This window comes from Cetorhinus maximus, chromosome 6 (assembly GCF_964194155.1).
Source record: "Cetorhinus maximus chromosome 6, sCetMax3.hap1.1, whole genome shotgun sequence".
NCBI classification, from domain to species: domain Eukaryota; kingdom Metazoa; phylum Chordata; class Chondrichthyes; order Lamniformes; family Cetorhinidae; genus Cetorhinus; species Cetorhinus maximus.
Window position 1 is genome coordinate 57,276,183 of NC_135884.1, and position 27,476 is coordinate 57,303,658.

At 41.8% G+C, this 27,476-nt stretch overlaps 1 protein-coding gene across 15 annotated transcripts in view; it reads left to right on the forward strand.

Annotated features, from left to right (window-relative positions):
* Window positions 1-27,476, forward strand: part of lrrn1 (leucine rich repeat neuronal 1) — a 113,378-nt gene that overhangs the window by 76,469 nt on the left and 9,433 nt on the right. For 5 of the 15 annotated variants that reach the window (XM_078543756.1, XM_078543758.1, XM_078543755.1 and 2 more), the window contains one exon: window positions 15,395-15,475. The exons of 6 other annotated variants lie outside the window; for them this stretch is intronic. The gene's annotated coding sequence lies outside the window, so the exon portion shown is untranslated. Of the gene's footprint in view, window positions 1-8,814; window positions 9,097-11,621; window positions 12,545-12,671; window positions 12,757-15,394; window positions 15,476-27,476 lie in introns of those variants that run through there. 4 more of the 15 variants (XM_078543762.1, XM_078543763.1, XM_078543764.1 and 1 more) reach the window with 3 other exon arrangements.

A 27,476-nucleotide genomic window follows, 5' to 3' on the forward strand; every position in this document is an offset into this window, starting at 1 on the left:
AAGCAATTATTTATTTGAGCACAGTTTTTTTTAAGTTGGAATAATTGTCTGCTAAGCAGAGGCATGTGTGCCCCCTAATCTCTGATTTGCATTTAAATGCGACTGCATTCTGGAAGGAGCTTTCCTTCCTTTATTCACACTCAGGAATCTAAAGGGACAATAGGCCCTGAAGAAGCAGAGTGAAAAGCTCAGCATGGGCCCTGTGTTTCTAAGATCATAGAGTCCGCTGTCACCTTTAAAGCTGATGAAGGGGCTGGGAAGAGCCCTTCACCTTCGCCACTGTCTATCGCACTCTTGAAAGGCAGTACCCTCTTGCACCTCGTCCCAGCAGCATACAAGAACGGTTCCCAGACAAAAGGCTGCCAGCAAGTTGTGTGTATGAGAGCGCGTGTGAACCTGGCCATTAACTATAGCTGTCAGTGTTTGCTTCGGGCTGTGTGACAGGGTCCCAGACCTCATGGTATAAAGCCGATGAATGAACTATTCACACGAAGGGCATAATCCTCCCATTTCCACCCCCACCCCTATCTAGGAAGGTTTTATTCAAGGGGGCAGTCGAACATTGAAAGGAGTCTGAGCTGCCAAATGAGATAGTCTAAAGGTATGCAAACAAGGCGAGCAGCTGCTGTCGTGCTCTGGATTTAGAGTATACAAATGTTGCTCTGCTTCACTTTGTGCTTCCTTGCTCCTCTCTCGTCTTGGCAGCTGTTTCTTTTTGGGAAAGTAAAGTGGGGGAAGAGGAATAATTTGCTGATGCTACAAGACAATTGGCATTCTTTTTTTCGAATATGTCCTCTCTCTTTCTCTCCCCTGCCCCCCAAGTTCAGTGTCTGTTTAGCTCCTGGTTCCTCCTTTAATGTGAAAATGTTAAGATGTAGATTGTACTGTGTGATGAGATCCCTTTAACTTTTTTTTCAGATCATAGTGTTTGAAAATTTCCTTTGAAAGAAACTCTAACAATACATCAATTTGCAACTTCTGAGCTTCTGGAGATATATTCATCATAATTTTTAATTGGTTTTGTATTTTCACGCATATCCTCACAGTGCACTTTCCTTTATAGTACAGTAACATTGTTATCACTGAATTTGAAACTGAAAGGTTTGTGTAAAAAGAGCTTTTGTAGTTATTCACTGTTTGCCTGATTTTAATTTCACAAATCCCCTAGTCCCTTTCCTCTGGATGTGATTAAAAGACAAGCAAATGACATGAGTCACCTTATCAGCAATGCCAATGATCATTTGGATAATATCTGAAAGCATTTGACAAAGGATCAGTACAGGAACAGTGGAAAGATGAGCCAATAGGCAGTGTATTGGGCAGCATGAGGCTCTGCTGGAACATAGGAGTTTGACCCCAATGTTTGTTCGTATAAAAGTAACGCCAGAGCTAATGATATTTAATTAGCACAATTTATTGTATATTTTAGCATTTATGAATATGTAAATTTATGAAAACCATGCAGAGTATCAGTCTTCAATTATTTATGTGCAGCTTTGCACTGGAAGAAGGTACTTACATGATCTTGTTCTGCAATTCCCCATATCCTCGGAAGTGAATGGATTGAGTTCATTTTACTTTTTTTTGTAAATTGTGAAGATTTTTAAATTCAATCTCTCTTGATAATGGTGAGTTTTAAGACATACACTAAGTTTGTGTGCACTTAACCTTATCAATATTACGTGACAGCTATGCAAATAAATGTTAGTGTCAAATCGTAGTCAATTATGTGTTTTAATGTGGTTTGTTTATCTTTTTTAATCAGTGACTGAACCACCTTCAGTGCTTAAAGGGTTAATTGAAGCAAAGTCACTGGAATTTAACTAGATTCCACTTCCAAATAATAACCCCAATAAAAATCCTTTGTGCAGGCCATTCTTTGGCAGTCTGTTGGTATCAGTGCTGAGGGCTTCAAGAACTTGCATTTTGGGTTTCTTCTAGTCCCCCCCTTGTGATCAACTTTGTAGGCTGTGTTAGCACCTGTCTATTGGCTGGAACAGGAGATTCAGATGATTAATCGCAAATAACAAGTCACTGAGGTAAATAAAGGAAAATTGAAAATACTCGGGACTAGATTTTATATCTGCTACCGTTAGGTTACTTAAGCCTTCTATCTGGTAAAGCTGTTTGGGACATCATTTTACACAAGCTTGTGAGCATGGATGGATGCTGGTGATGTAATTGGTGATATTGTGCCAGCTTGCTGAGTACTTTTGATCCATTGCAGCATGTACAGCTCAAAACTCTTTATTGATAATTCTTCTATCCAGCACAGAAATAAAACCATTGAGGTTTGGCTAGTGAACATGGCTTGTACATTAGAGTTCTGAGACATTACTGAGGTCATACAGAAGTCACTTGCCCTCATGTCAACAAAGTTGTTCAAAAAAGCAAGATGAGCTCACATGTTATGAGGCTACAATGCCCTGGTTAGTTAGCACACTGATGCCATTTTGAGGAACTATTTTTTATTTTTATGCACTATTTGGGTACAGGGCACCAATTTGTTCATGACTTACTGTCTTTAATGTTGTTTCATGTTACTGAATAAATATTAATGAGGCCATTTGAACTGTTTCTGACTGGCTTTCCGCATTAGTGCAGTGAAGTTTCAGCGGGGGCTAGGAAGTGGAAGTGGTCTCCATTACTTAAATGAGGCATGCATACAAAGGATGGAGGCATCGATTAACAGTTATTAATAATTATCAGGTTCTCCAGGGCTATTGACCTCCTTTTTCATGAAGTTTACATGTCACTCCTCAATACAATACTAACTGTAGCACCAAATTGACCTTGCATCTGACTCTTAAAGCAATTCACCCCAACTGAGCAGAAATTTGCAACAATGCATGAAGCGTTTGCTTTGGGAAATTGCAGAGTAAGCTTATTTTCCCACTGTATTAAGTAGAATTTAACCCCATCCTGGAGTCATGTGCTATGCTGTGAACAAAAAGCAGCTTGGGTGGATTACATGGTCACAAGACAGAAGGTTGAGGGAGGCCGTTAGACCCAATATAGATTAACAAACTCAAAACATCTCTCGTTATTATAGTCGGCAGTCACTACACCGTGGAGCCCACCGTAAGGGCCTGATTTTTAACTCTGCAAGTGGATATATTTTGATTGGGTTAAATCTCACCCTATGAATCAGTTATTAAATATCAAAGTACAAAATGTAGAGTCTAACCATAACTATACTATGACAGTTTTGTGGTGTTTGCTTTAAAAAAAACACCTTTCATACCTGTGCTACAGTGAAGGGAGCAGATTGAACTGCCAATGGAAGTTACCATGGAGACATCAGTCAAACACCCCCACCCCCAATTCTGGTAATTTCTAATCCCTTTGAAGGTATTGAAGTGCCTGGCACTTCCTCAAAGAGAAAAGGAAAATAAAAAAGAGAATCGTTTTTGACCCATTCTCCAGCACTGGTTGAAAGCAATGTTAGTAGAAATCCAAGAGTGTGCAATCAATGCCTGCCTACAGTCAGGGTGATCTGATCTGTGATCTGGATAAACAAGGCATGTTTTTAATTAAGTAAACTAACTGGCCAAAAGCCACTAGCTATGGATGTCAACAAGTTTAGAATGGGCAAGGAAGAACATAATATAAATTGGATGACAGCAATATTCTGCCTGCATGTAGATTGTGGGAAGAAGGAGACTTCAGTAGGAAACAGGATTGTTTCTTTCCTCACCATAAAAAAACTATACACTCAATTATTAACTGATGCTATTAAACAAGACTCGCTGCAAATGAAAGCTTTTGGGTTTCCATCGACAGTGTAGGATGTGCACACACTGGCAACTGTTAGATATATGTTTTGATGCTGGTTGATTTAAGGCTTAGTTACATTTATATTTTAAAAATTCTCTTGAATAATAGAGGTGATTGCTGTGACCAAAACATTCAATAGTCAGAATTCTCTTAATGCATCCCCTCATCAAATCTTTTTTTTGAAAAGTCTCAATTCCCATCCAGTTCTTTGCTTTTGCAACTGACTTTTTAATCTGAAATGCTGTTTGAGTTCATTTCATTAATTGACTGCATTAATTAGCTGAAGAGAAGCTGTTTCAGTCTCGGCATTGAATGCAACACTGAACAAAGACCTCCCAATCCGTGCGTCTGGTTGTCCTGGCAGACGTGAACTGTGCAGATGTCGTCTCATTTGTTCCCAAGCTGGACAGTGCTGGCATTTATAGGGCTCCATGGTGATGGAATAAAATGCAGACGCGATGCTTGATCCCATTTCAAAGTTGCACTGCATTAATCAGAATTTGACTCTGTGGTGTACACATGCCCTGGCGAAGAATAGGCTTTCTTATCTTTTAATAATTTAACTTTTAAAATGACTGGTGGACAGTTCTAATATCTCTTGTACCTGGAGCAGATTAAGAAGATTCACTTGCTTTGCTATTAGTACTGGTACTCTTTCCATCTCAAATTTCAGTAATCTCCTTTACAATAATCTGCCTGTCTAATTCGGGAATACACATCTGTAACTGGGCTGATCACGAGCATTTTTTTTCTGTTTATTGGAGTAATGTAAAATAAAAATATATTTCTTTAAATCTTAGGGCTTGGTACTGTTCCTTTCCGCCTATTTTTAGATGATGCCCAGGAAAATTGTGTCCCCACAATTGGACTGCATCTGCCACCTTGTCTTAGCTGCCCAGCTTTCTTTGAATTCCATGCTGAGATCAATAGATGATCTTCCAGATAAGATCTAGCACAAACCATGCCCACCTTAAATGTTTGTGACCATCTAGATGCTTTGTCAGTATAAAGTGGTGGTAAAATTTGAACAGGAGCCCTCTCCAGTTGCCCCGGTTGCCACTATTTCCCTCTTTCCATAGACTTGCCTCTCATTACCTGCTACACCCTCCTGGCATCATCCATCCCACCTTTGGCAGGAGTTTGGTTGAAACCCCTTTTTACATGTGACGAGTCCTCTGCCAAAGTTGCAATGGAGGAAGGCTTCAAGGAAATTCTCTGACAATATATAAAAACCGATTGAGAATAAAGAACATAAACAAATAAGGCTGTAGAGGGACATTGTGCATGTGCGGCTATCTTGAATTTTAACAATTCAAATACCATAGCACAAATGTTCCCCAGAATAAAGTGATCATTGCCCCTAATTCATTCACCTGGATTTCATTACTGAGGCTGGCTTACAGGATATGAACTCTGTACACTCTTCACTGTCCAGTTTTCTTGCATTTTCAGTTGCAGCATCTGACCTCCACATACCAGAGGTACAGTTTTGCCATTGAGCCTCAACTGCATTGGATATCAAGAATGAGTCAAACATGGACTTCACTCTCTGACACCAAATTCAGCAATTGGACTGTTGAAGATACAACAATGATTTCCCCCACTGGATGATGCCATTGGGCAGAGCAAAGAGAGACTTTTGGCCAGATTTTTCCAGAGTTTGGGATGACTCTGGAGGTCTTTAAAAATGGTGGGTAGGACCTGAATGTGGAAGAGAGACCCCCATTTCCAACAGATCCTGGTTTTGTTGGCAGGGGTGGGTGGTGGGTGGGGTGGGGTGGGGGGGAGAGAGAGGGAGAGAGTGAATCTCTCAGGCAGAAAACCTGAATTCAGTAGGGTCATTTGAAATTAGAGCAGAGTTCAAACAGACCCCATTTTCTAAGGGACTTAACTCAGTGTGGGAGTCACAGATTTATGGAGGAGGCATAAGCACTTAAAGGGTGGAGAAGGTCTGTTTAAGTGCCATGATCTTAAGTTATTTAAATCCCTAGACCTCTAAAAATGGAAAAAAAACACACAGCTACAGTTGTCAGTTACAATTTAAAAAAAAACAGACATCCAGTACTGGAGTGCATTGATGGACAGGCTATCTGGTGTAGTTTAGAAATAAAACATTGGCAGCCTGTTTCAATAGGCTTCATTATTGACATTTCCTAAGTGCTGTTATTAGAGTTGATCCCATTATGAATACTTGGCTGAGTTTCAAATGTTCACAAACCACATCTCAGCAGGGGGAACTGAGTTTACAATTTGACACCCTTCAGGAGGCTATTTGCTTTGATGAAGTTAGTGAATAGAAGTTTGTTTTTATAACGGACCACTTGAGGGTATCAAATTTTTGAATGGGTTTCACCGATGAGAGTTTTTTTTGTTTCAGTATCAAGTATCTCAGTGAGAGCTCTGTTAGATTTAGTTTAATTTCTTCCATCTCCACATGACTCTGCCCATAGTAGATACTTGGGGCAATGGAGGTGGCATGGCAGGTGTAAGAGGGCATGGAGGTGGCATGTGGGTATGATGGGGTTGTGGATGAGGGCTAGCAAGCTATACAGCTTTTTGTACAACCAGGCCAAAGTCTGAGAACCAAAGCAGGTCTTCTAACCAGCCTGCCATAGCACTCACCTGCCTCTGAGGGTGGTAGGCCTGACTCCATCTCGTGCTCACTCACCCCCACACGAGTGAAAGTGTATGTAGGGATCATTTCCATGGAGACAGGTCCGCCAAGTCAGGAGATTTCACGATTGCAGCTTTCAGCCTCGATGGCGAAAATCCGGTCCTCTGCCTTTATATTTGATTATTATCCCTCGGAACCATTGGATGTCAAACTCCGTGATGAATTACAATGTGCAGTAGTTATTGTAGGCAAATGCAGCAGCCATTTTCATGCAGGGTCCTACAAACCATCCCTGCAATGAATTAACATCTAATTTGGTTCTGATGGTGGTTCAGGGAATAGTGTTGGCCATTGCAATAAGACAACTTCTTGTCCTTCTTTACATAATGCTGTAGGATTTTAAACATTCACTTGAACCAGCAATACCCAACGATGGGCCACAGGTGAATACCATGCCCCCATGAAAGCGATATGATTGCATTGCCAACCTGAGCTCAGATGTTTGTTAGTAATAAACTCCATGTAAACAGAAACTGGGTGATCTATTCTGATATCCCCTGTTGATTATCAGGTATTCCCCAAAGTTTACATCACATGAGAATCATGCTGACACAACACCCATAGGTAGCTGTGCAGCTGCATAAACAGGTACTCTAGGTGGATATCTGGATCTGCTAGAGGCCTACTGAGAATTGATAGGCCACAGAAATTTCAACAGCAGTTTAGATCCGGATGTATGTATCCTTTAGGTTGCAGGCTCCTGAATCATACAAGATTTGATTTTCTTAAACTGTAGAGTATTCCCTCCTTATGCCCATGACATTTCCATGATCTGTGCCAACTGTGGATCTTTTGTTTATACTTATTTTGTGCTTATAGTTTGTGCACCTGTTCCTCCCCCCACATCCCCAGCCTAGCCAGCAAATGCCCGCATCCCAGGAAAGATAAATAAAAATAACACACACCCATCACATGCATCTTCTAATAGTGTGTTTGTGTGTTTTTCAATGTTGGAAACCGTACATCTAACTAAATTACCTGAGACCATGTTTAAAAATCACAGAACAAAGCTTGGACTTGTGCAAATCCATTTGCTCCAAATGGAAAGCTGGCTAGTCTGCAGTTTTTGGTTGGACAAATATGACTTTTTCTTTCTCAAACTTAAACCCTAATGACTCTGTAGCTGGATGTAGAATTTTTTTCCCCCCCCAAATTTGTTTGAATTTGAACAGACTGTAGCCTAGTTGATGTCGCAGCTACCCTATTCTCTGCCTGATTTAACCTTTTCACCCTTTTGTGTGCCAATCAAAGACCAGCCCTTCTGTCCTCTCATTCTTCTGCATCTGCGCTACTTAATCTTGTAACGCTATTGACTGCAACTATTCATTCTGCTTTGGAGCCATTATAGATTATCAGTGGATCAAAATTGCAAGTGATATTTTCATCAGATCTGCAGAGATTTGGCAGGAACAAGCAGAGTTAGCACCGTGTCAGGATTGGATTATCCCTCATCGTGGAGTTGCACCGAACTCCCGTGTATTACAAAGAAACTGGAGTCCCGTCTTGAATTTTTCAGGATCGCTGAAACAGGGCCCCTAAGAAGTAGTGGTTTTGTGGTGCAATGCTAATTTGATATTTTAATGTCCTCTCTTTCCAGATAAAATGCTTCAGTCAGTAGATCAACTTTGCAAGGGCAGTGCCTTTTGCTGAGTTTCATGGTTAAAGAGGGAGAAGAAAGAACAATTTGCCTTTTAGTTTTGGTTCAGACTGGCAGTCATGCAAAGTAAAGTAGCATGCATGTTAGTGCCAGTCAGCACTCCATCTGTTGCCTCTGGCTGCAGTGTAAATCCACTTACCATGTTTGCTCACAGGAATTATTTGGCACAAGTCAACATGACCAACAATTCCTGCCTAAGGTTAATTGCTTGGTAAGAAGTCCTTCCTTTAATATTGGACCTTCCTTTTTCAGCGGTTAAATGTTTTCACATTACCACTGGAAAAATAGCCTGGAGCAGAAGCCTGGTGTTTTTTTGTACGTACCCATGGTAAGATTTTATACCTGTGGTAAGATTTTATAACTATCATCAGTAAATTGACACCTCCACCATTGTTTTCAGTTGCCAAGGCCCCAAACTCTGGGATACCCTCGCTATACCTCTCTACCTCTCCACTTCATTTTCTCCTTTAAAATCTATCTCTTGGAACAAGTTTTTGGTCATCTGGCTTAATATCTACTTAGGGTTCATACTTTGTTTTTATAATTCTCCTCCTGTGAAGTGCCCTGAAGCATTTTATGTGAAAAGTGCTATATAAGTTGTTGGATGACAAACGTGGTCTGTTAGGTCAATTTGAATGCAATCTATATTTAAAGGTTACGAGTGTTTGCCACAGTTCAGATGTCAGGCTTTGTTCAGTCATTTGTTGTTGGCTTTTTATACAAGCACAAATGTAAAAAGTAAAACCCAGTCCTTTTTTTAACAAAAACAGAAAATGCTGGAAAAACTCAGGTCTGACAGCATCTGTGGAGAGAGAAACAGAGTTGGCCTTTCGAGTCCGTACTACTCTTCAGAACTACAGAGAAGTAGAAATGTGATGAAATTTATACTGTTTAAGAGGGGGTGGAGCAGATGAAGCTGGATAGAAGGCCAATGATAGATGGGGACAAAGGAGAGACTAACAAATATGTCATGAACAAAAGGACAAAGGTATGTTAATGGTAGTGGTAAGGGCTAAAAAAAGGTGCTGATGGTGGCATAAAGGTAAGAAAGCAGAATGTGTTAATAGCAGGACAAGGGTAAGCATCCTGAAAAGAACAACATGAACAAGTGACAAAAAGCCCTAATGGGGGTGGGGTGGGGCGAGGGGGTGGTGGTGGGGGGAGGAAAAAGGGATTTAAAAAGGGGGGGGGGAAAGGGGGATAAAACGATGAATAAATGAATGAAAATAGAAATAAATAAAAATAAGCAGATTAAAAAAAAAAATGAATTTTGAAGAAAGGGGTTAAAAAAAAAGTGTAGATAGAGGAGAGGTCTGAAGTTGTTGAACTCGATGTTAAGTCCGGAAGGCTGTATTTGCTAACTTTGACCTAACTGAGGGAGGATATTGCGGTAGCTCAGAGCTAGAGGAATGAATCACCACCAATTTACGGGTACTTCACTTCCAATACCAAAAATAATTAGCTTCAACAAATTCCAGGGTTGGTTGGGGGAGGGAAATGTGAGCAGAGGAGCTGGAGCAGTGGGTGTGTTTTAACATTCTTTTTGGTTTAAGGGATGTGCTCCTGAGTGGGCTCTGTGCTGCTAGGAGCAGCCCTTTTTAAAAAAAAACAAATGCAACTGCTGAGCAGTCAGCCCAAAATCCTGGATGGCAGACTCGGTAAAACCATCATCTTGAGGAGTCGATTCAGGCATGTGGCAACTTTGGATTTAAGCATAAGTGGGCTCCCCGGAAGCTGAAGTCCTGTTGCAGCCCTCAAGTGGTGAAATTCTCAACATTCACCAACATTGGGACTGCAAACTCCAGGTCATGATGTATGCTAAGTGTGCATGCTTGGAGGGGACAAGTGACTTTGGATCAATAGATCCTAAAACACTCTGCTATTGGAGGGGGTTGGGGGGGTAGGTTCCTCATTTTATCTCTTATAGACAAATTAAGAGATTGATTGATTGATACGATTAGTCAACTCCATTATCATCGTATCCTGTAACTACCAGGATGGTGAAAATCAAACACAATGAATCATGGATGACTTATCTAGCAATTCCTATGTTTAGTGCATTGATACGAAGCTTGATTTATTCAAGTCAGCCTAGTCCCTCCCCACAACGGCAACTGACTAGCTCTTTTTTTTCCCTTTTGAGAGGGTTTCATTACACTTTTTTTTGTCCTTCATTTCTGTCTCAATATTCAGATATGAGGCATCCATTCATGTCCCAAAAATGAGAAAAGAGTGACTTGTTGGGGGTTGAGGGAAAAAGTGCCTCAAGCTGTCTTGGCGCAGATAGAAATTTAAAATGGACAAACAAAGTTTCTATGGATGGGGGGTTGGTGGGGGGTGGGGGCAAGATTTGAAAGTACTGAATAGTGAATTGGTATTGTCTGGAAATAATTTATTCCAGTTCCCTCTAAAGTTATCTCCAGTTTGGAAAATCAATGCCTTAAAGATCCTTCATATGAGGATCAGGGCCATAAATGTGTGAAGCTCTGCAAAAATAAATAAGTGTTTTTTTTTCATTAATATCAAGGAGAACATGAGGACAAAATTAAAGTTGGTGACTGCTCAAGTTCTGAGCAGTCAGAAATCATGCGTAAATGAAAAAAAGAAACTGCAATTTCTGGAAAGTTGATATAATTAACGGTGCTGGAGAATAGAACACTGAATTTCCATGGGAATTCTCCTAATCATTTGCTATGACATCGGCAGAACTCCTGAGAAGCGTTGGAAGTAAATGTTTACACTGCATTTCCAGTGATCTGCTACCACAGAACAGCCATAGAATTATTGAACAAAGGCCTGAATCCTGCTGTTAGAGACAAGTTAACGTTTCAGACCTGGATACTTAATTTTACATCCCTTTGTTGTGTGTAAGACTTGGTCAAATTAGGAAACAACATAGGACTGCTGGTGGCCATTCAGCCCCTTGAGCCATTTCTGCCATTCATTTTGGTCAGGACTGAGCTGTATCTTTATGCAGCTTCATTTGAATTGAAGAAGGATGTGGGTTTGGAGCTCAGTTCAATTAAGCAAGGACATTTTGTTGGCTTTGCTTGTTTTGTAGTTTTTTTCTGAGAATCTAGGACAATACTAACTGGGTAAATCTTATGAATAATCATTCGATTCATTGTTCTTTGGGTGTCACTGACGTCGAATTAAATAGTCAAACTTGAATTTTGGTGGCTATTCGTTGAGAATCAGCTGCAGAATTCTGTGCTTTTTTAATTTCTAATTGCTTGACACTAAATTATTCTAGTGTGGAGATCGAGCAGGTATATCATAGTCATCGTCATCAGTCCATTGAAATGAGGAGGATGTCTTCTTCCAGGCTTCATGATTTGTCTCCTCGGGTGACTGAGCAGGCCAATCCTTAAGGCACAGGTCATTGGGCAGAGAGGATAAGAGTTGCCCTGCAGAAGTGGGCGGGGGGGGGGGGTTGGTTCTTGAGCTACCATTCTGCTTTCTCTCTCCTTCCGCTTTCATCGCTTCTCCATAGCAGAGTTTATGCGGTCACTTTCAGCTTGTTGGATGAGGTGACGTCACACGGCACAGTGTTTGGCAAGTTCCTCACATGCATCCATGTCGATTTTATCCCTTTTTCAAAGAGGCCCTTAGAATGTCCTTAAAAAGCTTTCTCTGAGATCTGGTGCCATCCTTGAGTAACAAAGATAACCTGCTTTGGGAGCTGGCTGTTTGGCATGCGGGTGCAATGGCCAGGCCAGCGCAGCTGATTTTGCATGATCATGGTTCCAGCATCGAAACCATGATTGCGAATATAGTAGTACAGCTGAAGACGAGGAGGAATGGAAGGGAGAGTGTTATCTAGCACGACACATACCTGGTTTCAATCAAGCGTTTGAGTAGCTGCTTATAACCATGCAACCAAATGCCAGACACTTCTCCACAAAGCAAGAGTTTCCCCCGTCTCCTCTTACACCTCCTGATGGATGGTTTTTGAGAGTGGCAAATCTGAACAAGTTGACGATTCACTCTTGTAGCTGGGAGATCCTATATTTTCTGTTGGTGTTAGACTGCAAAGCCAGCAGAAATCTAGGGAGAGATGGAAGAAAAGGCAGCTGGGGCCTATCCAGTGGCCCCAGGCTCACCTTGGCTGGGTGGAGGAATGACAGTGGGAATTTCAATATATTCATCCATATATGGGGCAGGCAGATGGAACGTTAAAATATTATGCAAATCATAGGAATACTTCATCCAAAGTATTTACTGTTAGTCGAACCATAGCAACCTGAACTTAAGGACTGCCTGTTCATCACTGGTGTCTGGTGTAGTGACTTATGCTTTTCTTGGCTCTTAAAATTTTGATTAGCAAAGCAATCAAGTGCACATAAGCTGCTGACCATGTCAGCTGGGATGGCCTACCCAGCCTGCCACCGGCAATCTCTGCTTATCTTCCAGATGGACTTCCCAGTAAATGCTGGGTAAGTTGCCAACACTTTGTATAAACCCTCGGGTACATTAATACCTCCTGAAAAAGTAGGCCATGAGTTATTATAAAGAATCCCAAACGTTTTGTTTACATTTGTAAAATAACAATTTAACTTGCAGGAGCTGGAAGTGTCTTGCTACTTACAGAACACACTTAACAAAGAGGAAACAAAGGAATCGCCTGAACAATCACCTGACAAACCAGGTGATGATTACTCAGAGGTTATGTACTTACATTCAATGCGCATCTCGCGGCACATCCTCTCAAAACATGGTACCTACTTACCGTAGAGTTCAAAAAGAAGCCGTTGCTACTGTAAGAAAGCTTCTAGATTTTTATCATGATCTTGAATCGCTTGAATCCCAAAACTAATTGCCACAAAATCATCTGCAGCCCTTCTATCAGCTCATGTACCTTCTGTTGAAAACTGCTGAGCTAATCCCAAAGGATCCACAGGAATTGCCCAAAAGTGTCTGGAATACTCTTAAGATATGACAATTGTTCATTGAGACTTGCCAAAACCCATGATTCATGAAGACTTGAGCACTATGTGTGTGTGTAGCCACACCCTCAATCATTGCTATTGGATATTGCTCTCACTTGAAAGATTTGTTCAAATCATTAGGATCTAAGCAGATGCACAGTACACCATCCTTCTTGGGTACAAGTATCACTGAACAGATGCATGAGGGCAATGTTACAGGAGGATGATGTTCTGTCTGACCAGACCATCCAGGGTTTTCTTCCGCTTATCCCTTAAAGGTACTGGCACATGGCACGGAACAAGTTGGTCTTGTTCAGTCTGATTTGACATTCAATCTAACTTGTCCTACTCCATCACTGAACACCCATAGCTATTTCGGTATTAAATAGTCCTTAATTAGCGACTTCTTGACATTGATCATGTAAACTATTATTCCAGGAGATGGCGTTTTATTAATTGCATCGTTATCATTATGCCTATTGCATGCCCAGGCAGGCCTTGCTAACTAGCAGAGGTGTTATAGTCATGCTATCAATGAGCTGACGCATATTATCACTTCACTGGACCAGAATTCATAATTGTAATGAGGAGACTTGATCTGCCATAAGTTATAATTGCTGAAGTGGTTCCACCCCTCTGGAAGCTTAAAATCCCTTGTTGCTTTTTCACTGACATGAGAAGGGGAATTATATTACCTTGTGCACTGGTGTCTGTTTAAAACCTTAGGCAGTTGCCTGACTCCAGAGCTCGAGTGTAACACAGTCATCAAAACCAATATGACTGGTCTTGTTGATTCTTAATCGATTTGGTCTAGCTATCTATCCGTGTGCAGGCAATTCTCATTGTGATATTTAACTTTGAAATGGTTGTTCTTTCTGTACTTGTTGCACACCTTCCCAAATTGCTCTTTGTGTATTTCACTAAGACTAACACATCCTCAGCTGCAGGCAGCCATTATTGAACTAGCTTTATTTACACCTCCACCACAGGACAGCAGAGAGAGCAATATAACAAAAAATTCTCTCATCTTGCAATATAATACACTTTTTTCCCCTGTGGGAATTTTGTCTGTTCCAGCAATCACGAGTCTTTGGGGATTCTTTAGCTTTGACCTGAAGCTTACCTTGCCATGCCTCGTGCTTTCTATGACTTTAAATATCACACTCGCACTCTGCCCTTTCAACTCCGGATAGCTTTTAAGTTGCTCCGCTTTGTTTTCAGTCTCGTGACAAATCTTATCCGTCTTCAACAAGGTTAGCTTAGACTCTCGAAGCTCACTGTCTCTCCCTTGAGTTCACAATTCCAAATACGAGCCAGTCTCTGTCGCTTTTTGCATTAGTGTCAAACTCACACCCTTCAGTGAGTATTGTTATACAATGCTGGTCATAGGGGAATGCAGAATACCAGCAAAACCTGTTAAATTTATGTCTCTGTAAAGGAACAGCCCTGCATGGTTGGCAACACTGAGAAAAGTTTGTCAGCAATGGCTCTCTTTATCACTGTCTAGCCACGGCCAAGACTGACCATGCGGAGAAAGCTTGTACGATCATCTCCTATTGCTGTGGGCAGGGGCGACTCATTATGTACTCATTATGGCTCCTGCTCGAGCTTCATCACGAAGGAATAGCATTTCCAGGCTTGAATCCGTGCAACATTCGCATTTTGTATTTCAAGAACCCGAGGTGATGGTAGAGCAGCCCCCTCCCCCCAATATCATGATGCGCACACTTTAATTTGCATGTAGTTTCATAAACTCTGCCAGCTACCAAGGTGTCCACCAAACCAGTAAAGATTTTTTTAGTAAAGATTGACGTTGCCATGTGTAGATGCCTTGTTATGAAAACACTCGACTCTGCTTGTTTTTTAAAGTATCAATATTTTATTTTCGAATATGTAATAACAAATTAACTCGCAGCTCCTGAAACTTTTCCCTTGCTGCTTAGTATATCTCTGACCGAGAGAGGGGGAAAAGAAAGGAATCACCTGACTTTTCAGCTGACGAGTTTCATGAATCTCATGACAATTACATAGACGCCATGTAATTACAGCCAGCATAGCAGCTCCTGTCACAGCAGATTAGAAAATCGGCTCGGCACCATGCTGCATGATTGTCCCTGTGATGCTCATGCTGGTTGTGCAGCACCCGAGTTTAAGCAAAGGAATGAGGACCTTTGTCCTCTGAAAACAAAAGACTTAACTTTACAAAGCAGCTCACCCTTAACAATTTGAGACCGTTGCTAGTTGCTACAAATGAAGTTTAATTTGAAGATTGATATATTCTGTGCACACTTGATCATTAATGGTTAGAAGCCTGCAGTATAGATATTAAAGAACTACATAATGAACTTTGTTTTCCAGGTCCTGTATAACCTAAGAAAGCCAGAGGTTCCATCCACTTTGTCTCCTACCATCATGGTTGCCACACGTTTATAGGGAAAGGTGGGTTTTTCATCAATATTCAACAGAGGTCCATACATAGACATGTACAGCTGTTGCTGACTTTCAGTATGCTGTATCGAAGCAAATAGTCTAAAAGAGGGGATCTCTGCTTATGATATAAAAGATGCAGCCACCACAAGGATTTAGATTCAAGTGATCGACCTGACGTGACTTGAATTTACCCATGCTGTGGCCCAGATTGCGTACTGTGCTTTTTTTTTTGCTGCCATCTCCTGCCTCCAGTTTGTAATTAGAAAAACTTACTTGCCTCAAAGTCTTGTGGTGTAGTGGATAGTGTCCTTGCCTCTGAAGCAGCAGCTTGGGTGCTTCCTACCTCAGGATGATTTATTCATGATGTGGCCAAACAGATTGAGTGTCAACCTGTAAATGCTTCCAACATCGCTAATGGTAAGTGGCAAGAGCGGGAACGATTCCTGGTTGGCCATGTGATGGAAAGAACATTGGAGCCTCCACCGTCACTATCCATAGCTCCAGACTAAAATATGCATGTGAAAAGTGCATGTTGCCAGAGCAGCTTGGACTCTGAGTGAACTGTAACACCCCTCCACTTGGATCAAATCATAGCTTATTGGTAACATTTGTATAGTTGTAGCAGCTGCTGTCGTATTTGATTTTTAAAAATAAAATACACAAGATTTTCAACTTTTGACTTTCCACAAGAATTTAAGATAAGTAATGAGTAAATGGTGAAGATGAGCATTGACTCCTAATTCAGTGAATTAAAGAGGAAGGAGGATGTGGTAACATGATCTAGATCAGGGAGAGACAAGAGATGAGAGTTGAGACAAAATGAGTTGGAAATGCTGAGAAAAGCTGTGGAACTTGAGACTGGAATGGCCTTCAATAATTACCTGACTGCTCCTCCACTGTTTAGTCTCTACTTCACTATAGTCTATAAATGAATGTCAGCCAGTACCACGAACAATACAGCCCACATTTATATTACCACCAAATCACAACTACATATTGGCATATTGATTCCCTTAATTGGACTTTGTTTTTGTCTGTTGTCATTCAGCTTTTAGAAATATCTCTTGGATCCGTTTTTAAATATTCAATCTGTTTCAAACTGTTAAACTGAAAAATTCCAGGATGCAGCCTGCTCTTTGAATTAGTGAGTTTGTGAGTTGGTGTCAAGAAATGTAGCAATTTGAAGTTGAACTGACAGTTCATTGTTAACTGAACTTAAACTTGCTCCATTTCATCAAACTGTCTGCAGCACTCAATCAGCGAACCCTTGATGATGTAAATGTCTTTTTTTAAAAAAAAGTGTTGTTTGAAAAATAAATGCATTATATTGCGCAGGTTTCTCAGAAGATTGAGATTGTTTTGTTTGTGGAGGCGTTGGTTTAAAGTCTTATCCAATATGGCAGATCTGACAGCGCAGTCTTCCTATACTACAATGGAGATGCTCAAATCCCTGGAGCGGGCCATTAAACTGAGGCCTGATCTGCTCTCTTAGGAAGACATAAAGGACTCTTGAAAAAGAGTCGGGAGTTTTCCTGGTGCATTGACCTACATTTGCACATGGGAGCTTGCTGTGTGAAAATTGGCTGCCATATTTGCCTGTATTACAACAGTCACTCACTTGAAAAGTATTTTATTGGCTATGAAGTGCTTTGGGACATTTTGTAAAAGGTGCTATATAAATGCAAATTATTTTTCTATAAGAGAAGCAGGACAATATAATTTTGTATTCATTCAAGGATTTATAGAAAGCTTTTCTGTATTGAAAAAGAAGAACGAACAGGCAATTTTAGAGTGCCTTACAGAACATCCCAAAATACTTTAACTGGCAGTATTGCGTACTAAGTGTTGTAATGTAGGAAACACAACAGCCAGATTGCACACAACAAACTCCCACAACATCAAAGTGTTAATGATTTGTATAATTTGTTCTAGTAATGTTGCTCAAGGAATAAGTATTGGATCAGAACACCAGGGAGAGCTTCATTGCTCTTAGAATTGGAGTGGGAGGGGGAAGATACAATTGCCATGGTCTGTGGGAACCAGTGATCCAGAAACCAGGAATGAGGCTCTGCTGAGACAGCTTGGACCCTAGTTCCTCAAACTAAAATGCAGAACACCACAGGTAATTATCTCTTGCGTTGTTGCCTGAGCTGAGGACTGATTGGATAGGGATGAAAAGATTTAGAAGGTTAAATGAGTGCATGGTGTGGAAAGTATAATTTTGATTCATAGGATATTGACACCATTGCTGAAGAAAGGTCTGTTCCCTGGTATGGGGCTCCACTTAAACCGGTTGGGCCCAGCGGCCTGGCGAGTCAAATAACCAGGGCAAAAGATAGAGCTTTAAACTAATGAAGTCCGAGGGAGGAGGGATACTGTGGGGGTGGAGTGGCTGAAGTGGTATTGGTCAGATATGTGAAACATAATTCAAAAGCAGTAAGAGAAGTGTCAAGACTGTTGGGTAGCGTAGTAAATTTAGATAAAAATAAACAGTGGGAAAAGAAGGGACAGAACCTTAAAAAAAAAAGGGATAATAGTGACTAAGGCACAAGGGAAAAATAGAAAATAAAGTTACAGGTGCTATCTCTGTAGGCAAAACATTCGCAACAAAATAAATGAAATAGCACAAAGAAAGAAATGGGTAAGATGATGTGGTTGCAGAATGACTAAGGTTGGCAGCTAAATATTCCTACATAAGCTTTAGAAGAAATGGGCAAAGTGGACATGTTGGGGAGGGCTAGTTGTGATAATAAAAGATGGATAAAGGCGGTAGACTGAAAGGATTTTAGCTTAAAAAAATCAATATATAGAACCAATTTGAGTGGAGCTAAGAAATAACAAGGGGCAGAAAACATAGGCCAGAATTTTGGGTCTCGCGGACGCCCGAACCAAACGGATGTGAAACAGCCCAAGATGACATCGGACGAATGTCCCAACATCATCCCGCATGCTAGCGATCTTCAGGTCAGCGAGCGCTGGAGCCGTGCCCAACAATTAAAGGGGCGCTTAAGGCCATTAAAAAGGCTATTGATCCTGATTTTATGTTGCCTATGTGATTTTTGTGCTCGTCGCACAGGCAGGCAGACATTTTTAATGAAACCTCACCCAAGGGCGGGATAAAAAAGGTCTGCACCATAGCCATTGTGAATAGTGAGGAGTTAGTTTGCTGCTGGATACTTATTTGAACTTGACCGCTTCATCTTCATTCTTAGCATTTCCAGGCCTCATTTCAGGACTCATTGGTGTCTCCAAGGGCCCCAGAGAATTTTGACCACGTGGACCCTTCCAGGCACCAGACAGCCTTCTGTTACCCTGGTAATGGGGATTGCGCTCTCTGCCAGTGGCGGCACCTCTGAGGAGGAAGAGGGAGGAGGCCAGGTGTCCCAATGCAGCTTCCAGGGGAGGGACCTGTGGGAGGAGAGGCGCAGGCACAAGGGGTGCAGGGTCAGCAGGTAGTCCAAGGCAGAAGGGGCTGCAGAAGATGTCACTATCCTGCTGCCAGGGTTTACAGGTAGTGATGCAGCTACCTCAATATGTCCAAGGTGTAATGCTGAAGGAGGCTCCGCCTCTCCGGGGAGACCGTGACCTCCATTTGCCAGATGATTGGGCCTGAGGTCAGCTCCAACTGTGTGGGTGGACACCCCATGCCAGTGGCTCTGAATGTTACGGGCCCTCAACTTCTATGCCTCTGACTCTATCCAGGGGTCAGTGGGGGATCTTTATGGAGTCTCCCAATCAGCTGTCCACAGTTGCATCAAGCTGGTGACTGATACTCTGTTCAGGTGGGTAATGGCATTTATTCATTTCTGTAAGGACCAGGCCAGCCAGGCTGAGCGAGCCAGAGGGTTTGCAGCGATTGCTGGGTTCCCCCGCATCCAGGGTGCAATAGGCTGCACACATGTGGCATCAAGGCACCAGTGGGTCAGCCGGGTGCCTTTGTCAACAGGAAGGGATTCCACTCCATGAACGTTCAGATAGTTTGTAACCACAAGACACTGATTCTGCAAGTCTGTGCAAGGTACACTGGCAGCTCCCATGACGCTTACACCCTGAGACACTCCCAGGTGCCAAGGCTATTCAGTGCTCCAGCCCGACTGGATAGATGGTTGCTGGGTAACAAGGCATATCTGTTGAAAAGGTGGCTTATAACATATCTCCGCCACCCAAAAAGAGAGGCAGAACAACGTTATAATAGGAGTCTTGCCTCCACAACAAGGGCGGTAATGGAGAGGACCGTAGGTCATCTTAGGATGTGATTCTGATGCCTGGACTGTTCAGGGGGAGCACTATAATATCCCAGAGTGGGTGTCACTGATCGTGGTTGCATGCTGCGTTCACAATCTGGCAATGGCAAAGGGGGACCCACTGGAGGAAGAGGATCTTGAGGCAGCTCCACATGCCACAGATGATGAATCCAGTGGTGAGTTGGAAGAGCTCAGTGAGGACCACGGCGAGGACGTGGAGGCAGACCTCCTGGATCCTTCAGGGAGTCAGGGATGCCTTGATCCATTGCTCCTTGAGCTAGGCTGCCAAAGATTTGCTTCCACCTCATGCCAGGGGTGCCGCCTTCATCCCAGATGTTTGAAATGACCCTTTCCTTTGAACCCACATTCCACTCAGTGCCTGTGCATTAAAGTTTAGAGCCACTTACATCCAGCATTAAATACGTCGTGCCCAGCACCTACAAAACACATGCAGCATACTTGGGTCATTAAGACAAAAGCAAAATTTATATCCTGTTGGCACTCAGATCAAGTGAACATAACAATATATGGTGTTAATGGTCACACCAGCAAACATATAAACAAAGCATTACAGAACAGAAGATCATCTGTGAACAGTCCCTCTTGTGCTCAAGGTGCCTTGAACTTCGGTTTGTGACTGCTGCATCTTGCCTCTCCCACGACCAGCTGATTGAATTGGGTGGCGGCTCTCCAGCTTCAAGGCATCCATCTCGTACCTCGCCAGAATGAGGTTGTTTAGGGGAGCCTCCACCTGTCATCTTTTGTTGGTGGTGTTATGGCTTTTCTTCTGAAAAGACAGAGGAGCATTGATTAGTCCACTCTCTACCTGCAGCGCCATTGCAGGCTGGCAAACCCCACTCCCTAGGACACCTTGCAGGACACATCCTAGTCGTGGCCATCGACCCGCAAGGCACTCAGGCCGAACAGCCAGGGCTTGCACCATTGGCCAGTGCTGGTGTCATTGACAGTTGGCACTCAGACTCTAACACCCCTGAGCTCCACGGGGGGGACGGCCAGACCTTAACACTTGTCCACACTGATCAATGCTAACTCGGTACTCACCCTTGCCGAGCGCAGCAGATTGTTGACCCTTTTGCGGCACTGCGCCCATGTGCACCGCACGACGTCATAGCTGCTGACCTCGGCTGCCGTTTCCTCCCCAGGCTTTGTTGGTCCAGTGCGGTGGCTGCCTCCTGCCATCCCTGGGTACTAGTGTCCCGCCTGACCTCCTCCACAAGGACCGCGAGGCGCTCGTCCGAGAAATGGGGGGCTGAGTGCCCACCCGACTTGCCCTCCCGCCTGATGTCTCCAGCCACTGGGTGAGGCCATTGTTCAAATGAAATGGTTTCCTATACAGACTCCAAAGATTCTCCCCTGGCAGCCTTCAGGGAGCTGCCTCTGCTGGTTTTAAAGCACCTGGGTCACCATTGGACCCAGCGCCTGACAGATTTCTTCTCTTTCCCCCTCCCCCACCCCAATACGGCCCTTCCTGACCATTGAGAAGACGTGTTCGTACTAGGCGGACCTTAATTGGCTGTCCTATGTGAAATTGCATTTGCGATTCCACATCCGCTTCTGTTCCCGCCCACTGGGCACACATGCCAAGTGCGAAAGTCAGGTCATGTTATTTGAGATCAAATATCATGTAATGTGGCAGTCTTTAATAATAACCTTGTAGTGAAAGGAACCTTTTGAGGAAAAACTATTATAGTAGAATTTTCCTTGAGTTTGAGAGTGATATAGTTCAGCCTGAATCCAGGGTCGTAAATCTCAACCAAGCAAACTACATGGGTATGAGGGGAAAATTGACTAAAGTAGATTGGGAAACTACTGTCAAAGAAATTATGGGTATGCAATGACAAATATTTTTTAAAATTAATAATTCACAATAACTATACATACGCATGAGGGATGAAAACCTGCAATGTTCTTAACAAGAAGGGTTGGTATTCGAATGAAGGGAAAAGACTTATCATTGACAAAAAGCATTGCAAGCCTGAGATTTGGAAAACAATTAAAATTCAGCAAAGGATGACGAAGAAATTGACTTAAAAAAAATAGAATGAGTAAACTAGCAAGATACATCACTATAAAAACTTTTACAATTTGTTGTTTTATGTAAAAATGGAGATGAGTGAGTCTAAGTATGGGTCTCTTACAGGAAGAGACAGGAGAACTTGTAACGAAGAAAGAAATGTCAAACATAACATGCTTTGTTTCCAGAATATTTTTTGTGCAATGGGAACAACAGTAGAGTGAGGAATCTGAAAAAATCCCTGGATCTGATGGCTTGCATCCTTGGGAATTAAAAAGAATTTCCTAGATTTTAGAATGGTCCCTGTCGATTGGATGGTGGCGAATGTCACCCTGCTATTCAAGAAAGAGGAGAGAGAGAGAGAAAACAGGGATCCATGGGCCAGTTAAACTGGCATTAGTAGTAGGTAAAATGCTGGAAGTTACTACCTGTATTAGGGATGTGTAGGTACACCCACAGTGCTGTTAGGGAGGGAGTTATGAAAGGGAAATTATGTTTGATAAATCTATTAGTGTTTTGATATTGTGGCCAGCATGGTGGATAATGGGGGAGCTAGTGGATATAGCTATTTAGATTTTCAAAAAGCATTCAATGAGATGTCGCACAGGAAATCATTAATCAAAATTAGGGCTTGTGGGGTTGGGGTAATATATTAGCATTGATTGAGGATGGTTTAACAGACAGAAAACAGAATAGAAATAAACAGGTCATTTTCTTGGGTGGGCAGACTACAACTAGTGGGATGCCCTAAATTATCAGTGCTTGGGCCTCAGCTATTTACAACTTCTATCAAGGACTTGGATGACAAGACAGAATCCGTGTTTGCTGATAGTACAAAGCTAGGTGGGAAAGTAAGCTGTGAGGAGAACGCAAAGAGGCTGCAAAGGAATAGTGGCAGATTAAGTGTGTGGGCAAGAACATGACATGGAATGTAATGAGGAGTTATCCAGATTGATAGGAAAAATAGAAAAGCAGAATATTTTAAAATCATGAGAGACTAGAAAATGTTAATTATTCAGAGCGACCTGAGTGTCCTTGTTCATGAATCACAAAGTTAATATGCAAGTGCTGGAAGCAATTAGGAAAGCAAATGATATGTTAGTTTTCCTCACAAATGGACTGTTGCATAAGTAAAGAAGCCTTACTGCAATTATATATGGCCTTGATGAGCCCACTTCTGCAGTACTGTGTACAGTTTTGATCTCCTTAACTAAGGAAGGATATACTTTCCTGAGAGGAAGTGCACCAAAGGTTACTAGACTAATTCCTGGGATGGAAGAAATGTCCTACGAGGAGAGATGGAGCAGACCAGGCCTATGTTCCCTAATGTTTTGAAGAATGAGGGGAAATCTCGTTGAAGCATATCAAATTCTTAAAGACATTGACTAGGTAGATGCTGCAGGAAGTTTTGGCTGGCCAAGGTGTTTCGATGTAGGCATTAACAGTCTTCAAATAGTGGGTCAACCATTTAGGATTGAGATGAGAAATTTCTTCACTCAGTTGTGAATACTTGGAATTCTCTACTCCAGAGAGCCATGGATGCTCAGTCATTCAGTATATTCGAGATGAAGATCAATAGATTTTTAGATATTATGTGGTAAGAAACAGTCAGGGAAGGTGGAGCTGAGGTGGAAGGACAGCCACAAACTTATTGAATGATAGAGCAGTGTCAATGGCCTAGTCCTGCTCCTATTTCTTATGTTCATATGAATAAAACAGTGTCCTGAAATCTTCTTTATATCCACATGAGTGAACAAGCAGCACTTCTGTTTTAACGTCTCATCTGAAAGACACAATTTCTAACAATGCTGCGTGCTCTCATTGTCACACTGAACTGTCAGTCTCAGAATAGGGCTTGTGCCTATCCCCTTTAAACTCGAAGGTGAGGATGCAATCAGTGATCAAAGGTTGATTGATAAACTGCATTAAATCCAGGAACAATGTCTGAAATTGTTGCATTCCTTGATTAAAGTGCAATAAAATGTGAAACAAATTAGATTCTGGGCTGAAAAGTTAATTTCTGAAGATATTTCTACGACATTAATTTATGTTGAACATTTATAATGTGACCAATCTGGTCCCTCATGACCTTCCAAATGAGATTGCTGCATCAGTGCCAGTTTAGTGCTGTGAGCTCATACCCATAAGGAACTGGGTAGAGTTTGCTCAAACTCATTGGGCAGCCTTCCAGCCAGTAACATGGGAATACTTTTGGACTCTTCCAACCAAGATCCTAGAGGCTGCATATAGTGTGCTACTTAACTAGCCACAAAGTTTATGATGACATTAAGTAGAAGTTCAACTGCTGAAGGACTCCATCTTCCAGTGTGAAAGTAAAACACCAAGTCTGTACTCTGGTCTTCCTGGCTGAGTTTGAACTCTTCACACTTCACAGGACTCTTCGTTTTTCATGTGAAAAATATATCACTTGAGTTTTTTTTTGGCAACCACATTAGTTTGATTTTTGCTTTCAAAGCAGTTCAATTCAGTTTAATAGGGCTTTAATCTAGCCCTTGTACTCACATTGGCAGCAATCTAATGCAGTGAGTTTTCAGTTAATAATATCCACCTTTTTTTATAGGCAATATTGAATCTCTCTCCTCTCAATTTGTTGTACAGAAAACTAAGATTGAAAGTAGCTTCAGTGCATTTTAAATTAAAAAGGAAGATTAATGAAAGGAGTAGAAAGCTCTTCTGGGACGATTAGTGAAGAGGAGACTGATGTGAATTATGAACGCCAGCATGGATCAGTTGGGCTGAATGGTCTGTTTCTGGGATGTGAATACTATGTAATGTCACTAATCATTAACTGTGTTGCTAAAAATTAACATGATTTGCATTTGTTTTTTTCTCTAATTTACCCTTTCAATTTTGCACATATCAGTGGTGGACTTGTGCTATTCAACCTGCATTTACTTCAAATACATTGAGAACATGAGTTCTGATCACCAATGCATGATAGTTCAGCTTCCCCTCCCATTATCTCCCTGTGATACACCTTTTCTCCATGAAGTGAAAAAGTCCCAGGCTTCTGGCAATGCCGTTCTATTGCTGGTCATTGGGAAGTGCACAGGCGCACAAACTTCCCTGTGCTTTTTCCTCTGTCCCTCAGTAGGAAGCGATTACTCAACAAAAACTCGCATTTATATTGTGCCTTTAACTTGCTAAAATGTCCCAAGGTGTTTGACAGCAGTGTTACCAGACAAAATCTGACAGAGGCACAGAAGGAGCTATTAGAGCAAATGACCAAAATCTTGGTCAAAAAGATAAATTTTAAGGAACATCTTAAATGAAGTGCGAGAGAGGGGCCGTCGGGCCTGGGAGGGAAACTGAGTGCTTCAGGCTGAGACCGCTGAAAGCACAGCCAGCAATGGCGAGGTGATTGAAAGCAGGATGCGCAAGTTGTTAGTTCCAGCATTGCAGGTGGACCAGATGGACACCTGCCTTTTGGTGCAGACGCTGTACGCTACCATTACTCCTGTTTTGTTTTGAGATGCCGTCATTTCAATGAACTAATACAATGTCATGCATAGTTTCACAGGATGCATGTTTAAAGCACACCCCCCTCAGGAATATGCGTTCAATCCAAATAAACACCTTTTTAAAATTACTTTAGTGAAGCAGCTGAGACACTAGCTATAGGCTGAGCTGTGTGATGTTGGAGCACTGTTGTGAATATTTCCTTTGACAGTTACAAATCCTCAGGAAATCATGACAATTTTTTTCTTTCGAAGCCTATTCCTGCTCATGACAGTGACAGCAAGACTATGTTTGAAAAATTCAAGGTGCCTGTATCTGAAATTGCATCCAATTTAATTTCAGTCAAAAAAAATCTATTTACATGATAACCTTTGTGCAACTCTGTATAACTTCATTTGATATTGTCTCTTGACTGGGGCAAGAAAGGAGTAAAATTCAATTCTGAAGCACCGGAAGGGGAGAAAAAATAAATGTTCTAGGGCTTTAAATTGCAGTTTAAAGGGAAGCCTGTAAACTGTAATAGAAATATACTTCATGACATTCATGACTCAAAAGTATACTAAATTTCACACACCAAAAGCAGTGGTACAAAGAAAAATACAAACATTGCGGGTCTGTTAAATTGGGATGTTGTCCATCTAACTAGACGCACTGTAGTTTTTTGGCAGATACTTTAAATCATCCTGTAGGTTTGTTGCCCACAGTGTGCCAGAGCTTCAGTTAACTATCAGAGGCATTTCAGTAGAACATCCCACTATGTTCTTGGGCCAGGATTGAGCAGGGCTCACATACTTTTTGCTGCCCTGAGACCCTGGGCTTTTTCATAATTGCTTTTAAAAAATGTTTGGTGAGGGGAGCTTTGATTTTTTTCCCCCCCAAAGAATGGTACTTTGTTAAAGCCTAAACTGACTAAATATAACCCACTAATTCACTGGAAAGTGAACTGCAGTTGCTGCAATTACATGACTTTAACAAAACAGTAAAGAGCATAAGGGAAATGTGGAAAAAAAAGTCAATTCAAACAGCTACAGAGCATCTTACTGAGAAATCCCTGGCTGTTGGCAAATGTCATTCAATTTAATGATTGGGATTGCTTTTTTAAATGTATCTTGCTTGGCAGGCATTGTACAAAAAGCATACCAGGGAAATGCACCCAATATAACGCCATATCACTGTATGCGCAGAGAGACTGCAAGCAGTAAGTCTGATAAAGCAGACATTTTAAACGCATTGCAATAAAGATCCTGTTCACACAAGAACCTGGTGAGAGTCATCTCTGCATATCTTCGAGGCATTAAGTTAAGTTTAAAAACATGATGAGCCAAAACACAAAATAAAGGTCACCTCTTCCTTTCATCTGTTTTACTGCTACCTCCTGTCAGGCATATATCAATGCTGTCTCCTGGGAAGGGCTGCAAACCAGGCAGCCCTACTGGTACCCAATTGCATTTAACAGTAGATCCATTTCACCAGTGGCCAAACAGCGTTCAGGCTGATCCTACTCAGTGACTTGCCCACTGCTTTTTCTGTCTTAACCATTCATCACGTCAACCACTAATTTGTTGCTGTCAGCTTTTCAGGAGACTGAAATATCCATATGAAGTATTTGCTGCTTTTTTTAAAAAAAAGCTGATAGCATTTATGCGGTTATGTATAGTTAGATAACTCGCTTACCTTTAAGGGAACACATCCATTTAAGTATCAGCTCTATTGGGCTGCTGTGCATTATTTCCACAGCCCTATTACTGTCTTTTGATGAGCTCCCAGGTCCAGACCCAATATGAGCTGGGAGCACATCATCATTATTAATTTTGGGATAAAGCTATGGAAATTTCAGGGATTTGTCCCAACTGGCAAATGATTAGCATAAAGTTTACCAATCTGTTATTTGGCAAGTTTTCTTTTAGCTGAAGGAAAATCTGCCCTCTACTTTTGTTGGAAAAGGAAATGTCCCTTCTAATTGTAACCAAATAACCTGCGAACCTTGACGCTTAGTGTCAACAGACTGCTGAGTCAACATCACTGTTGCAGTCTGAGCCCAAAAGCTATGAGCTCTTGAAACAGGAAACATAGGCACAGGAGGTGACCATTTAGTCCCTTGAGCCTGATTCACCAATACTGATCTGTGATCTAACTCCATATACCCACCTTTAACCCATATCCCTTCATATCTTGTGGGGTCACCAGGAATCAATGGATAGAAATAGGAGCCATGTCTGACTTCCTCTCCTCTCCGCCCCCATCTGGGCCA